The sequence below is a fragment of the Amblyomma americanum genome, chromosome 3 (genome assembly GCF_052857255.1).
Source record: "Amblyomma americanum isolate KBUSLIRL-KWMA chromosome 3, ASM5285725v1, whole genome shotgun sequence".
In the NCBI taxonomy this organism is placed as follows: domain Eukaryota; kingdom Metazoa; phylum Arthropoda; class Arachnida; order Ixodida; family Ixodidae; genus Amblyomma; species Amblyomma americanum.
Genome location: NC_135499.1, coordinates 22921155 through 22937660, shown reverse-complemented (window position 1 = coordinate 22937660; position 16506 = coordinate 22921155). Strand labels below are relative to the sequence as shown.

Here is a 16506-nt window from a genome sequence, read left to right as displayed (position 1 = left end):
CTCCATTTTAGGTTGTATTCGTTTGCTTCTAGCTTTTTGTGGCATCCGTAGGGTTGTATGACGTTTTATCTGATTTTAAATTTCTGACTTCTTTTGCATCGTTGTTGCTGTTAAAGTGTTCTTGACACCGCCCTTTGGCCACGATGTTGTTTGGTACGTGTGTTTTCCTTGGATTTTTGCTGCTTAAAGTGCTTTTTGATATGTTCACTTCATACAGTTTCACGCCTTTTTAATTCCTTTTCTGGGGGGGGGGGGTTCCTTCTGGTTCATACATGTGTTGGCCGCCCCTTGATGACTGTAGATTAGGTTGTAATCTTTGGCCCCCTGACTATCACGTGGTTTTTGGCATACATTGTGATGGGTTTTCCTCGAAAATAAAGAGTTGTTTGTTAGCGCTCGTGCTGTCGTCAGTATTTTTGCTTCTCGTGTCCCTGTCTCTTTCCGCGCTGGTCATTTCGAAACACGTTAGTGGTCAGTTGAGGTTGCAGAAATAATTCACTGCCGACGGCGAGATTAGTAGAGTGTGTACCGCCTTATGTAACAAGGTCGAGGAGCCGAGTCACAATTTTGAAACTGCGCACAACATCGTGTGACGTAAAGTGCACTGATTGCGAGATGATGGTGGTCTCCAAGATGCCGCTGTCTTGTGGCAAACATTACTCCGGACAGATTGAAATATGCCTCAATATCCAACTGGGCAGCACTGCATGCCACTGAAGAAAATGTCATCATCTAGTCTCTCATTCCTTAGCAGGGATTACAAAGATTGTTCTTCGTTGCTTGATCAAGCATCAAGTTCAGGCATGACAATCAATAGTTTGCCACCTAGTGTCATCCGCATGAAAACTAAATAGCAACTGAAAAAAAATTTGCGGTATGTCTCTGCGTTGCTTCCTGTCCCTTAATTACTTCATATAATGTTACTGTCTCATTTTTCAAATTACTGTCATCCCTATTGCTGGTGTAATAATTTGTCTCTATATTTGTCTCTGTGTTGTTAAGGTTTTTTGTTGTCAAGCTCGTTGCAACGTCTCTACTTTTTACCAATTTTTCTGTCTGCCAGGCACTGCCACACAAGCCCTTTGAGGCTTTGGTAGGCCTGATTCATGCTGTATGAAAATGGACACGAATAAAAGTGCCATCCATCCATCCACACCCATCCATCCATCCATCCGTCCGTCAATCCGTCTGTCTGTCTGTCTGTCTGTCTGTCTGTCTGTCTGTCTGTCTGTCTGTCTGTCTGTCTGTCTGTCTGTCTGTCTGTCTGTCTGTCTGTCTGTCTGTTTTGTCCGCCCGTCCGTCCGTCCGTCCGTCCGTCCGCCTGTCTGTCTGTCTGTCTGTCTGTCTGTCTGTCTGTCTGTCTGTCTGTCGGTCTGTCGGTCTGTCTGTCTGTCTGTCTGTCTGTCTGTCTGTCCGTCCGTCCGTCCGTCCGTCCGTCCGTCCGTCCGTCCGTCCGTCCGTGTGTCTGTCTGTCTGTCTGTCTGTCTGTCTGTCTGTCTATCTATCTATCTATCTATCTATCTATCTATCTATCTATCTATCTATCTATCTATCTATCTATCTATCTATCTATCTATCTATCTATCTATCTATCTATCTATCTATCTATCTATCTATCTATCTATCTATCTATCTATCTATCTATCTATCTATCTATCTATCTATCTGTCTGTCTGTCTGTCTGTCTGTCTGTCTGTCTGTCTGTCTGTCTGTGTCTGTCTGTCTGTGTCTGTCTGTCTGTCTGTCTGTCTGTCTGTCTGTCTGTCTGTCTGTCTGTCTGTCTGTCTGTCTGTCTGTCTGTCTGTCTGTCTGTCTGTCTGTCTGTCTGTCTGTCTGTCTGTCTGTCTGTCTGTCTGTCTGTCTGTCTGTCTGTCTGTCTGTCTGTCTGTCTGTCTGTCTGTCTGTCTGTCTGTCTGTCTGTCTGTCTGTCTGTCTGTCTGTCTGTCTGTCTGTCTGTCTGTCTGTCTGTCTGTCTGTCTGTCTGTCTGTCTGTCTGTCTGTCTGTCTGTCTGTCTGTCTGTCTAATCAGGTTTAGAAGAGTGCGGTGAGGGGCTAGTTGGCACGACATTATCGAAACAATGAATAACTGCGCAAAAAGGACGGGACAATATAGAAGAAACACAGAAACACACGAGACAAGCGTAGACTAACAACTGGTTTATTGCACCAGCGCTTCCTGCCCTCGACAACAAAGCGCATGCGCACCAACAGCAAAGACAAAAGCGATAATTATCACGCCAAACCAAGAAACTCCAACTCCTTGCGGTACAGGTGTATGGAAGCCTGGCTAACACATTTGTCAGGCCCTAATTTCGCGATTTCCAAAGCTTCGATAACTTCACGTTCGTTCTTATCACTCGCGCATCCGATAATCTTAGTGCTGCCGAAGAGTGGAGTGCAACCTTCATCGTCATGCTTGCAGATCTTGCAATGGCTAGGCAGATGCTGCCCTCTAGAATCAGCTAAGGAATTGGCATGCTCAATAATCTAATGTTGATCCATCGGACAGTTTCCCCTACGTACACCTTACCACAGCTCAGCGAAATCTGATAGATTACATTCACTCTGCATTGCAAAAACTTGTTCCTGTGGTTGGTGCTGCACTCAATCCCCTTTTGCCTATCTTGTATAACCAAATTGCACAAACGCGACAGCTTGCAAGGTGCCGAAAAAATGACCTCCACGCCGAATTTACCGGCGACCGTCTTCAGGCCGTGCGAGACCCTGTGAACATACCCTGCGCTTGTCTCGTGTGTTTCTGTGTTTCTTCTCTCTCGTCCCGTCCTTTTTGCGCAGTTATTCATTTTTTCGATAATCAGGTTTGCCATTATTAATCAAAACATTTCTGATCTCCAGAAACCATGGAATGTGTGTCAAATGGTTTTTTTTTTCATTACTAGCGAATCATATGCTATTTATTGACGTGCATCTCGGATGTTCTTGACAGGTGTGGCCATCAAGAACATCGCAAATTGTGGGTGAGAGCTTTCTTCATATTCATTATTTTTTCTTCATCTTCATTTGTTTTTCACTGTATAATATGCGTGGTCCTGCAATACAGCTTTCAGTTGTCAGTAGTAGCGTCTGTGTCGTTCTTCCTTCTCGGTCTTCGGCTGGGCTCGAACCATACATAAGCTCTCATTTTTTTCCAAATGCAATTCATTGTCCTTCATATACTCCAAACAATATTTGCCAAAATACACTCCCACATCCCAGTGATCTAACTGCTTACACACATGCAGTGACATAGAGCTCTGCATTACGCAGTAGCGCGTTTGCATGGCAATTTTTACTGTATGCAAATATAAAAGCTATTCATACACAGCATTAACTGACAAGGCAGAGGAGATATATGTATTATTTGGATTCTTCTTTCCCATTCTTTTGACGAGACTCACCTCGCAGCGATGCAAGGATTGCAGCAGCTTGCTAGCACCTGCAGCGCAATCTGATTAAAACATGGCAGTAGGGAATGCTCCACAGGCCTCCAGTCTTGTGAAATAATGCATATAAAGCTGGGGCTTAGCCCTGGCTTGTTTACGCTGTCTAGCCAATGTGTCAGTTTGGCTGCCGTTCCATCTGGGTGAACCGTTCCCGACGCTTTCTTGGTGCATCAAAGCTGCATCAAGATATTATGCTCAGCTTATTACACATAAACTTTATAGAGGGAAAACACATAGCTTTCGCTATTAAGAAAAATTTCGGCTCCACTAGTCTGCGTCTCACTAATCAATCGCAATTATAATTTCACGTGTTAATCTCACTAGTGCATACTTAATCAGTCGATCAAGTATGCACTACGTCATCTGTCCGCCATGCCCCATTCCACTATCCATCTGCCACCATCTGCCCACCATGCCCTTTGCCACAATCTGCCTACCACCGATCTGCCGCCATTCATCTTCTACTGTCTGTCCACTGCACTAATGCGCCTATATGGTGGCTAACACCATAACCATAATAAGCAATTTTTTCTTCAAGAGTAAGTGCTGCTGCTGCTGTTGCAAAAAGAAAGAATGAAAAGGAAAAAGTGCGGGCCTGCCCACTGGCTCAAGCTGAGCCACAACCGCTACCTCGTGCTGAAAGTAGGAGAGGTGAAAAATAGGAGATCAGATCGAAAGAAAAGACGCGCGCGCTATTATAACCCGGGCCGACCGCAGAGACAGTGCAATACCGGGCCAACCATTGCCGCAGTGCTTGAAGCACTCCATCGCATTCCAAAAATAAGTTTAATATCTTAGGTCCCAATAGGACCCGTAGCAGATATTAATTCAGATATTATATGTCAGATATCCAGAGGAAGTAAAACTTGTTCGGTCAAGTTGTTTTAAAAAATTATACTGAGAGGGGTTAATAACGTTATGAATGCAGGAATCTTCTCAAACCTGCTATTATTGGCTCCCTCAAAAAAAATCTGTCAAATCAACCAAAAGTGTAAAAGCAGCGCTGAAATCAAATCATACAACGTCGAGCAGGCAAAGGGAACAAAAGAAAAAATTGTGGCTCCAATCCACGCTGTCAAGGTGGTTGGACAGCGAAGCTGTAAAACGACACCAAATTACCCATTGCGACGTGACTTAAAAATTTACACGCGTGTCACTACAAGTGTGAAACCAGAGACAAGTGAAATGTACTTATTGCCGCATTGTTTGAAAACGACATTCAGGACTGCTTTATGATCAATATGATATACAATTTCTATGCCGTTGGGTACTTTTCCAACGGAATACCTTACGCAACTGTAATCCTCTACCGGGAAACGCACGCGCGAAGAAAGAACGTGCATCGCATTGTTTGCAGGCGCCGTTATCATACATTATGCCGTTTGCACTTCACACGAGAGCTTCGAATGACGTCAACCCCTTTCGAAGCAGGACACCCAAAGCCTCATTGCCCCACCCAAAGCCCCATAGATAAGTGAAATATACTTATGTTACCCTTTATATATTTTTAATTTTATTTTATTTCTTATGTTTTGTTTTGAATTTCTCATTTTTATTTTTTACTTTGCATTTTCCTACATATTTACCTTTTATTACGACTGCTTTGTGACCAGTATAATGTACAGCCTTTGTCCGTAACGTTTCGAGACTGATTTATTTTCTTGTCTAGAAATGACTCCCTAAAACAAATGCTGGTGCATATGTGTAGCGCCAGCTTTTCGGGGTAATCTGAGCAATTTATGTCTATTGCTATGGCAGCCGCTAGACGGCACTACATGTAGAAAAATGCGTTGTCACTAATCGTCCGTGCATTCTACTGTGCGTGAACGTGGAGAGGTGGACGTCCACCTCGAACAGCTTGTAAACATAAAATTCAGTGTGAAGTTTGGCGACACAACCACACACGTATAAGATCCTTCGTGACGCTTACGGCAACGAGACCTTATCGCGGGCGCTAGTTTTAGAGTGGCACAAGAGGTTCGTCCCGGAATGAAAACAATGCGACTCGTATTAAGGAAATAGTACAGCAAGACAGCACCATTACAGTCCGCATGCTATCAGATGCTCTCGACATTAGTAAGGCAACATGCCACCAATGTTGCGTAAGAACATGGGGAAACGAAAGCTGAATGGCAGCCTTGTGCCGCACTCCCTCACACAGAACCAGAAGAACACAAGAGCATCAGTGAGCGCTGATTTCCTCCCCGAGGCAGATAATAATGCTGCATTCGTCGACAGCATCAAGGCTGAAGGTGAAACGTGGTGTTTTCAATACGATCCTCAAACCAAGAAGTAGAGCGCCAAATAGCGGTCCACAAGCTCTCCAGCATCGAGAAAGGTGCGACGACAAAAGGCCAAAACAAAGACGGTGCTGATTGTTTTTTTCGATGCCAGAGGTGTCACACCTCGAGTTCGTCCAACAAGGGCAGACGGTGAATCAGTTTTATACCCGCGTGTCCAACACATGCGTGATGCATTGCGACGCCGTCACCCTGACTTTTGGGGATCTCGACAATGGAGCCTTCTCCTTGATAAGGCAAGTCCGCACACTGCTCTCAGTGTGACAAAATTTCTCGCTAAGCACATCATTACTGTACTTCCATATCCGCCATACTCGTCTGACCTCTCCCCATGCGAGTTTTCCTCTTTCCTCGTGTCAAGAGAGCCGTAAAAGGTCACTGGATGGGGAGCGTAGAGGCCATTCAAGACGCCACGACCAAGGAGCTGACAGCCCTGCCAAAAGAAGCGTTTTCGAACTGTTTCCAAGACCTCAAAAAAAATAAGACTGCAAGGGAGACTATTTCGAAGCGGTGCGGCCAAATGATTTCAATGTTAAACGCATTTTTTTAATAGACTCAGTCTCGGAACTTTACGGACAAAGGTTGCACAATTTCTATGCCGTTGGGTTCGGCACTCGGAGTAGCATTCAATATTTAGCCTAGCGCTTTTCCCTTACTACGACACTTTTTTGCTTACGAAGACATGAGAATTTTCTTAGACGGACTTGGTTATGTAAATATTTGGTTATGTAAAAAGTACTTTGTGCACTAGAGAAACTGTCGTAACACATACAAAAAATATCGGAGAGAAATGATTATTGTTATTATTGCGGCCGATTCCACTCTGAAATGATGCGTGAAAAGAAGGAAAATATATAAGATTTAGCTCTGCATTTCGGCATCAAAATTGTCCTCTAAAGTTTGTTTCGAGCACGGCGCTTCGTGTATTATTGCATGCAGCTATGAAACTGCACTATTTTTAATATGTATTGTGTTTACCAGCATTTGGGCCTATGTGCTGTTCGACGTGGTTCTAAGGTGAAAGCCACATCGGAGCAGATCAGTTAGAGACATGCCTCCCATTTGCGCGATAAATAAACCGTAGTGATTTCCTCTGGAAACTTTGAAGCGTGTTAATATCTGTTTCAATGCTCAATACAGTATGCTGGGCGAGTTGGTTTTTAACTTCCATATCTACAGCGCTAAAGACAAGACAGTAGGAACACACAAGTCACACACAGCAGCGCTCTGTTTATTGGCTTGTGTGTTCCTTCTGTCCCGTCTTTAGCGCTGTAGATATGGATGCTTCAATGCGCCGGTCCCAGACAACATCAACATAATCGAGCAATGTCCGTACAAGTGATGTGTATGCTGCCAATTTTGTCTTCCTCATGGAATCTTTTAGGTGGTGAATTAATAACCAGGGCTTTTTGAACGCTGATGAAGCAATTGATTTGATATCTACAGTCCTCCACATACGTATCTAGAGCGCTCGAACGGTGCACCGTGGAGGGTCATTTACCAATGACCTCATGATCAAAACTTGTCTATGTGGTGAATGTACATTCCCATATATTATGCTTAACTCATCATGCATTTAAAACCTGCATCGGGCCTGGCAGTCAACGGTGATTGTCGCACATGCAAGCAGAGCGCGCTGTTGCAGTGCTCTAAACAACTGTGTGGACAACTGTACGCTACAGTTCAGGTTCGGCGTTATCGTTTCACTAAGGTATTTTAGTTGATCAACTGGCTTAATCAAAAGGCTCTTAATTTCTGTTAATGCAGTGAGGTTGTTGTGTATTTCTCGTTAAGATCTTTCGAAGCATTTTGGAGTTGTTTATACCCATTTCCCAAGTGCGACACCAGTTCGAAGCCGCTTTTAGATTGTCGCTTAAAATCGACTCATATCTGGCGCATGTAATTTTTTAGTTTATAGCGTAGCAGCCACTCTCACTGACTATGGTTTGCTGTGGGGAAAAGGAGGCGGCGACCCAGGGGTAGCAGCCCAGACGCTTTGCCTGAACTATTGTTGGGCATTGCAAAGTTTTTCCATGGGTTCAGATGAGCCACAACCTCATTTTACAATTGATGGAGGCTGCTGTACCTTCCTGGTCTCATCCAGGAGCTCTGCAGCCGCATCTTAGTTCTCTTATGCTTGAAGCTACCAGGCAGACAGCCCTCATTCATCCGCCAACCATCCTGTGCTTCGGCGTGCTCCAGCCGCGCGATCCCAGCGCCTTCAGCGGCGTCGACGACCACTGTGTTGACGACTTGTGATCGTACGACCGCGTCAGCGCCTACAAGTGGCACGTTACCGTCAGGCTCATTAACGTCATGCTCGGTAACAGGACGTTACCGTCAGGCTCGGTAACGTCCTGCTTAAAAGTCCGGAGGAAAGAACTGCGCTTTTCTCGAACTATCCATGCACTCCGTTTTCCTCAGTGTTGTCAAAATGTTGATCGATGGCGTCGCCGTTCTCGTCCTAATGGACACGGGCGCTGCTGTCTCCCTCATTAGCGCCGCCCTTTGCCGAAGGGTACGCAAAGTAAAAACACCTGTTTCGAAGTTATGCCTCCGCACCTCCAGATCGCACTCCATCCGAAGTCAGGCGGCGTCTGAGCCTCTGGTGGCATGCACAGAGGCGGCATGCCTAGCTCACTTTGTTATCCAGGATGCTTTGTACATCGCCCTGTTTCTCGTGCTGTCCCGCTGTTTTCACGATGTTATTCAAGGCTGTGACTTTCGCGTCCTTCATTATGCGATCATGCATTGTGCTCGTGCCCGCGCATTGGACTGTCTACTTTGTCCCGCTCCGCAGTACTACCCCTGTCACTGTGCATGTAAATTGTTGGTTGCTCAAGACAGTGGCATCCCTGCTTTCTATACAGCCCTGGTGTTTCTCTCGTGTGCCTGCTTTTTCGATTCGGCTGTGCTCTTTAATCCGACGGACTCTTCTAACCCTAACCACTGTTTCTTCCTTCCTTTCGGTCTGCTAACGATCTGCGATGGCCACAGCACAATTTTCGTCACGAACCCTTTTTTTTTTGCCCATCCCCGCTTCTCTGTGGTGAATGGTCGGCAATGTCGAATTACAAGATCACGTTCATATACACTCCGTCTCTGCCAGCCTGCCCTTCTCCAGATACATGCCACCATTTTGCCTTCTGCTGCACCAAATATTTCGGTTCTGTTCTACCAGTTTTAAAGATGCCAACCTATCACAGCCCTACGCGATCACCTGGTCGCATTGCTTCACTATTTGCTTCCGTCCTTTGACTTCCCGCACTCCTGTCTGGACCTCACAATCGTCATATTCCACTGCAACGATACTGGCCCGCATGCCCCTTTGCGCCAGCGCCCGTATCACGTGTCGGCCGCTGAGCGCAACATAATTATCAAAATAGTGGATGTCATGCTTCACCATGGCATCGTACAGCCTTCCCGCAGCATTCGGACTCTGGTGTTCAGTGGGGAAGAAGGGCGGATCCATCCGCTTTTACTTTGTGTACCATCGACTCAAGAAGATTACGCGAAAGGATATGCATCCCCATCCTCGTGTTGACGATGCCGGCGACTGCCTGATAGATGTAGAGTCCTTTTCCACGCTGGACCGGTGCTCCGGCTAATGGCAGGTGACAATGGCTGCTGCTGACCGGCAGAAAGCGGCCTTTGTTGAGCCCGACGGCCTCCAAGAATTTAACGTGAATCACTTCGGCTTGTGCAATGCGCCGGCCACATTCGAGTGCATGATATACACACTTCTTAGTGGACTCAACTGGCACTAGTTTCGCTGCAACCTGGATGATGGCGTTCTCATTTATAGGCAGTTTTCTTCCCACCTGGTCTCCTTTGAGTGCCCTGCAGTGTGTGACCGGCGCCGGCTTGCGACTGAACTTGAAGAAGTGCTTCTTCTCTGCCCGGCGCCTTACCACCTTTCGCCACGTCGTCTCCAAAGAAGGCGTTCTTTTCGATCTTATCAAACTGCGTGCAGTCGCCTTGTTCCTTCGAATCACTTCACTGAAGATGCTGCGTAGCTTCATAGGGCTGTGCTCTTATTTTGCACAGCTTCCTGCGCAATTTCGCTTCTATGCTGTCTCCTCTGACTGATCTGCATGCCGATGATTCCAACCTCTCGTCTTCGACACAGGTCAGTTATGCCACCTTCTGCACTCTTTGGCTCCTTCCTGTGTCCCTTCTGATCCTCCGGCATTTTTACTGCTGTCAACAAACTGAAATTCGCGCTGATGTCAGTTCCGTGGGCCTCGGCGCAGTCATGCCACAACGGAAACCCGGCTTCGCTGAACATGTTGCGTATGCTAGCCACACTTTGACAAAGGCCGGTAGGAACTATTGTATAAGAAAAAAAAATATCCTTGCCAATCATTTGGGCTAATGGAATGTTCCGACCTTACATATATGGTTGCCCATTTCCTGTCGTTAGCGATCAGCATGCCCTCTCCTGGTTGACCTCTCTCAAGGGACACCTCTGGCCATCTTGCTCGTTGGCCGCTGTGTTTAAAAGGATACGCTTTAAAACAATACGGCATTGAAGTCCTCTATCGAGCTGGCCATAAGGATTCCGGTGCGGACGCCCTATCCTGCTCACCTCTACCCTGTAACTTCAACTCCACATCTCTGCCGACTTGATATTCCTCTTCCTTTTACATTGCCGACATGCCATTTGTACAGAGCCAAGACCTCTGGATCGCTCCTCTCCTCGCTCTCTTATGCTATCTACACCCTCTAAGCATCCTGCTGCCCGGCCTCTGTCATTAAGTTTGCCAATTTGCTACACGGGAAAGCCTAATTTGCCGCCGCAACTACGTTCCCGATGGGCTCAAAAGGTTCCTTGTCATTCCTCGACACCTCTCTTCCGACATATGCGAACCTTTCCACGCCGACCCCCCTGTGACGACGTACACGCGCCTTCGACACCGCTTCTACTGGTGGCAAATGTGCCGATTTAGCCGACAATACATTCACCCTTGCCCTCAGTGCAGCGTCACAAAACCCCACTCCGTTCCACTATTCTGATGCAGCCCTTGTATTCTGCACGCGCCCAGCCGTCCGCTCTGGTATTGACCTGTACGGGCACCTTACCACTACTCTGGCTGGACACCGCTTGGTCATAGTAGAAGGAGATCACCTCACCCGCTAATTAGAAACCTCACACTTGCCATCCGCGTCTACGCAAGACGTTACGTTTTCCATCTTCTGTCAGCTCGTTCTGCTCCATGGCTTCCCTAAGGAACTTCTTAGCGACCGGGGCTATGTCTTCCTCTCAGACACCGTCGAAGCACTCCTTCGCCAATGCCGCATTGTTCGCCGCTATACAACGGAATACCACCCTGAACCAAATGGCATGAATGAACATTCCAACCGCGCATTGAGCGACATGCTGGCCATGTGTGTTGCATCTGACCGCTCAAATTGTCACTGTAGTTTCCTATCTGTAACTAATACTTGCAACACTGCCCCACAAGTCTCAACTGGTTTCTCTCCTTTCGTCCTTTTTTACGGCCGTTAGTCCACCTGCACCATGAATGCCGTGGTTCCGTATCACAGTGATGTGTCCGAGTCCCTCACTCTTTCTCAAGCCGGAAAATATCCCGAAAAATTCCCCCAGCTTTCCCGCTCTTACAACACAGGACCAGAATTGCCAGAAGCACCTTCGTGCCGCTACCAGTTCTCTTCCGTCCTATACTACAGACTCACTCGTCTGGCTTTGGGTTCCCTCAAGCGGTACCGGCCTTTCCAAGGAACTCCTCTCGCAGTACCAAAGCTCGTACCGTGTTGTCTGCCAGACCTCTCCAGAGAACTACGTTATGGAGATTTGCTACGTTTTCTACCAGGAGATTTGCAACACTTTAGACAAAAATACACCTCAATTTACTTTCGATAATTTCATCATACTGGCAGGCATAGGAGAGTCGGTAGGCGGGGTGCAAGATGCACCAGAGACCAGAGAAATTAGGTTGTTACAGTAATTCGCAATCCTCGGACCATCTTTATGAAAATTAGAGATAAATAATGTATCATTATGAACAGCAGCGCTCAATCCTTTCGGATTGTTTACCAACGACCTTGTTTTCTTGCTGTTAAAACGTGCGTCATTAAATTGAGAGCTACAGTGGTTGCGCTTGGTCAGATGGGTCACGGCATTCACATGGTTTTGTTCTCGTTTAAATTGCAGTCGTAGTTCACAACAGTTTGGGGAACGTCTTGATAAACCCCAGAGCAGATTTCTCTTTCACGGCTTCCAGTATTACGGGTGATATCCACTTATTATCTAAATTTCGTCGCCTAACTATCACCATACATGAAGATCCGGCTTTGTGTGAACGAAAAACCAGAACGAAACTGTCATATAAGTACGCAAGGGACACACTATCAATAAACAAATCCCGATCATGCTTCGCTATTCTTTCATCAAGACGCTTCTGATTGATACCTTTTGCTGGCTGCGCATAGATACAGAATGGATGGAACCATCCGTTTACGAGCAGCAAACGAAATAGTGCTCTGCAGGCTTGACCTCAACTGCAGCAGACCGCACCGACAGGTTTTGAAAACGCAACATTATGTGGTCGATGCAAGACTCGACCAGCTGCCAGTATTCCCCACGTGTAGGGCTGTAAATTTGAGTCTCTAGTCCCCATTTTGATAAAGTGTCCCGATAATCGGCGACGATTGTCACAGTGGAGCGTAGAATATCTATATTTGTATCACCCATGATGCACACGTGTTCTTCTCTGGAGAATGATGATATTGCAGAATCAGGCTCAGCTAAAAGATTCGACCGTTACAACACAGCGGGCGGTAAATTGTGAGAACCAACAACTAACGTGTACACAGGCGCCGAGCAACTACTTTTGCTTGAGTAAAAGGAATACTAATTTCAGAAACGGACCAAGAATCTTTCACAAAGACTGCGATTCCTCCTCCTCTTCGATGCAGACGGACGTAAGAATAAAATTGGTAACCGAGAAATGTGATGACACAGCTGACAAAGCGCTCACTTCGGTGAGAGCAACAACATCAAAACTTGAAGGAAAAGGGAGAGTTAGCGCACAAAAAGACCCAGTGTTTCCGTATACTGCGAATGTTAATATGAGTAAGCAGAAATGAATTGCCTGTGTGGTGCTGAAAGATTTTTAGGACTTCAAAAAATCGGGAAATTTCCTAAAACCAATGTCAGACATGATTAAGTTAGTTCTTCAAGATCTGAAAATTTATTGATGCAAATTAAAGGTGCGCCTTCGGACTGTCCACACGAACTCAAAACATTTTTCCTTGCTTCGAGACCTTGCTAGTCGCCACAACTGGCGATTAACCCGAGACAGGTTGTCGCTCAAAAACAGCAGAAGAGACTGATCGTCTTGCACCAAATGAGGAAGGCCCTTCAGAGTCTCCAGCCATTTCTGCTTAGCAGATATTGACGAGTTTGCACTGTAATCTGTCGATGAGTTTGCACTACAATTTCCCTGGGGTGCGCCGCAGTGATTTCAAAATAGGTCTTTTATGCGCTGCCCCGCAAAGAGATTAGCTTTACGAGCTGCTCGAGTGTAACGCTTTTGTCAATGTATTTACTCAAACGACACTCGTGCAACTAACGGCATGTACATTAATGGCTCTTTTAATTGCAAATTATAACAACACTCCACTAGCCACTGGCGTTTTCGCCATTCTGATCAATGACCATTCTTCAATAATTCGATCGTTTGCTTGCAAAGGCAGTAAATTTGCAGGTCCTAAAAATCTTTCTATTACTTATCGAAATATATATGATCGCACTAAGCAGCAGTTGTTTACTGGAATATCTACAGCACAGTGGGAAAATGTTTATTGCTGATATAGATAATGAAGCCTTCATTGAAATGTTTGAAACTATTTATTTCGGCTGCTTTTCATACGTAGAAAAACACCCTCCGCGGAAGGCCCGCGAGCAAAGAGCTAATGCAGAATGTATAAAAGGGAGCGAAACGCGAAAGGTGCTCGTGTGCTGTGCGATGTCAGTGCACGTTAAAGATCTTCATTTGGTCGAAATTATTCAGGAGTCCTCCGCTACTTCACCTCTTTCTGCCTTTCTTCTTTCACTCCCTCCTTTACCCCTCCCCTACGGCGCGGTTCGGGTGTCCGCAGATATATGTGACACAATTACTGCTAAATTTTGCTTCCCTCAAAAACAATTTTCATTTTCATTTCATCAACGTGAAAAATCGCCTCTATGAACGCTTCATAAAACAAAAGTCGCTAATGACCGTAAAGCTTTTAAACGGCACAGAAATAAAGCAAATCGACAGCTCCGAAAAAGCAAGACGTCTTATTTTGGAAATATATTTAACGCCGACGCTAAAAACAAGATAGATGTCCTCTGAAAGCGAATAAATTCTTAGACATATTGCAGCCGAGCGAATGATACCCTTCCGCCTACATTGACAATCGATAAAAAAAATTGATAATGGCCTAGCCCTGCTAGGCGAGGATATACATAGCGTCAGTGCGGCGACATCGCCTCAAGCGCCAAAGGCCCTGGTTTGATTCCCAGCTTGGACACAGGTTTTTTTGTGCCTTTTGTGTGTACCTTTCTTTGTTGTGGTCAGCGTCTTTAATGTCACGTTTTTTGATTCACCCCAACCGGACGAGTTTTCGTCCAACTCTTGATTTCAGGGCTTTTTTTATTCACCTTTGTGACGTCACTGCTGCTCTCGCATGCGCAGCACGGCTCTCCATGATTCACGCGAAACTGGTCTACCTCGGCCAGTGTAGCTTACGCTACAAAATCTGTCATGAATGATGAGTTAGCCACCGCCTTCAACGAGCATCTTATCTCCATCTCAAGCACTACACATGACGGGTGTAGGAAGAAACAACCCCGGAAAAAACGTCCCTGGAACATACATCCCCGGAAAAAAGCTCCCTGGAAAAAAGGTCCGCTTAGGAAGCACCGTCTAGGAAAAACTGTCCCCAAGTGAAGAAAAAAAATTCTTCCGGTACTCAATGACAGAAAAGTGCCGTCTTTATTAGACTCTTCTTTGGATACGAGAATAGATGGAAGCATGAAGTATTTTGTAGTAGCAGACTGTGCCATGTTCATGCAGTCCAGGCCATGCAAAGGAAAAGCACTTCTGCAGGCGACTTCGCAGAAGCGCCGAACGATCCAGAGACGCACTTGGTCTGGACCACTTCCCCTTCGCCGCCATCATTGTTCTTCATGGACGCCCCGTATCTGTTCGTTGTTTAGTCATTTCCGTGCCGACATCTGTAATCGTTGTAGCTACCAAAGTTATAACTTGCCAAGAAGAAACGAAGTCCAAGGCTTGATATCGTGGTTAAGAAATGCAGCTGGAAGCAAAGAGATACACCAAAGACAAAAATACATAGGCTAAATCTACGAAAGATGATGTAACAAAAAGTCATTGAAGTGCGACGAAGGTAAAAGGAAATAAGTTGCTGGGTGAAAACCAATACAATAAAGCATGGAGCAGCTGTCTCCTGGAGCAGTGCATAGGCGCAGAACTACCACCCCCTAAATATCGCGTCGGCGTCATGTGATAGCTCGATGATAGTGTAGAGGACACGCGCAGTCCTTGTGCCTACAAACGCGAGGCCCAGCAAGAAGCGTTCAATCATGGTGTCAAGGGCCTTCGTTATGATCTGATGATAGATATATATTTTTTAAACTTTACAGTGATAAACCCCTCAGTATACTCTGTTAAATTTCATTCTGCAGTCCGAGATAATTGCTTGTATTTAGTTTGTGTATCGAGATGTCCTTTTCATCATGTGTTTTGTTGCAAAACTTCCTAGCGTTGAGCGATAAACCACTGCCACACTTGCGTTGATTTGACCATACCGTTGCGTTTACAGGTCAGTGACTCGTTCTACCGGCAAATAGCCTAGGAGTCGCCTCATGCGAGCCGTACATGCATGCAAGTCGCATGCATGCGAGTTGCATGCATGTACACAAGCGACGCGGCCGGATGCTAAAATTATGGCAGCTTACGATACGTTTGATGTCACCCGTTTGGCGACATTTTTTCTTACTTCGGAAATCGGGACGTTTTTTTCAGGTTATGTATGTTCCGGGGACATTTTTTCCGGGGACACATCTTCCGGGGACCTTTTTTCTGGGGACATTTTTTCCTGCTCCCACACATGACACGCATTCAGTGGTCTTAATAAAATGCAGCACACGCGATAGTTCTTTCTTGTCACCGGTAACCGCGGCAGAAATTCAATGCATATTTTTGCCCCTTGGGAACAGCAAGAGCTGCGATGTTGACGGGCTGCAGATAGCTGCTCGTAAGCATGTGCTTCAGATAATAAGGCCTATTCTAACACATTTAATAAATTTAATATTCGAGTTCTCCTTGAAAGACTAAAGGTTGCTAAATTTCCGTTATTTTTCACGGGAGCGATCGACGCTGTATATCTAACTACAGGCCAATATTGATTATTCCGCTTTTTTCTAAGGGCAAGGAAAAATTTGTTCATGAGAGGAGGAGCTTTTTAAACAAACATAACTTCGTTACAGCATATCAGTTTGCATTCATAAAAAAGAAAGTGCCCTGCTCCTCCAGAAGGAATTAATTTTTGAAGATTTTGAGCGTAAAGAGTACATGCTGGCATTCTTCACTAACTTCTCAAAGGCATTCGACCGAATTAACCACAGAATTACTACTGAAAACCTAGAGTATTACGGATTTCGCGTTAGTTTTTTGTCCATTCTCAAGAGCTACTTGCCGGATCGTCACCAGCTGGTCCAAATTAATGATTTT

The 16506-nt window shown here is 45.7% G+C and overlaps 1 protein-coding gene and 1 pseudogene across 1 annotated transcript in view; one reads left to right on the top strand and one right to left on the bottom strand.

Annotated features, from left to right (window-relative positions):
- Positions 1-14941, bottom strand: part of LOC144126319 (uncharacterized) — a 36708-nt pseudogene extending 21767 nt beyond the window's left edge.
- Positions 1-16506, top strand: part of LOC144122895 (uncharacterized) — a 281124-nt gene that overhangs the window by 235830 nt on the left and 28788 nt on the right. The gene's annotated exons all lie outside the window — the stretch shown is intronic.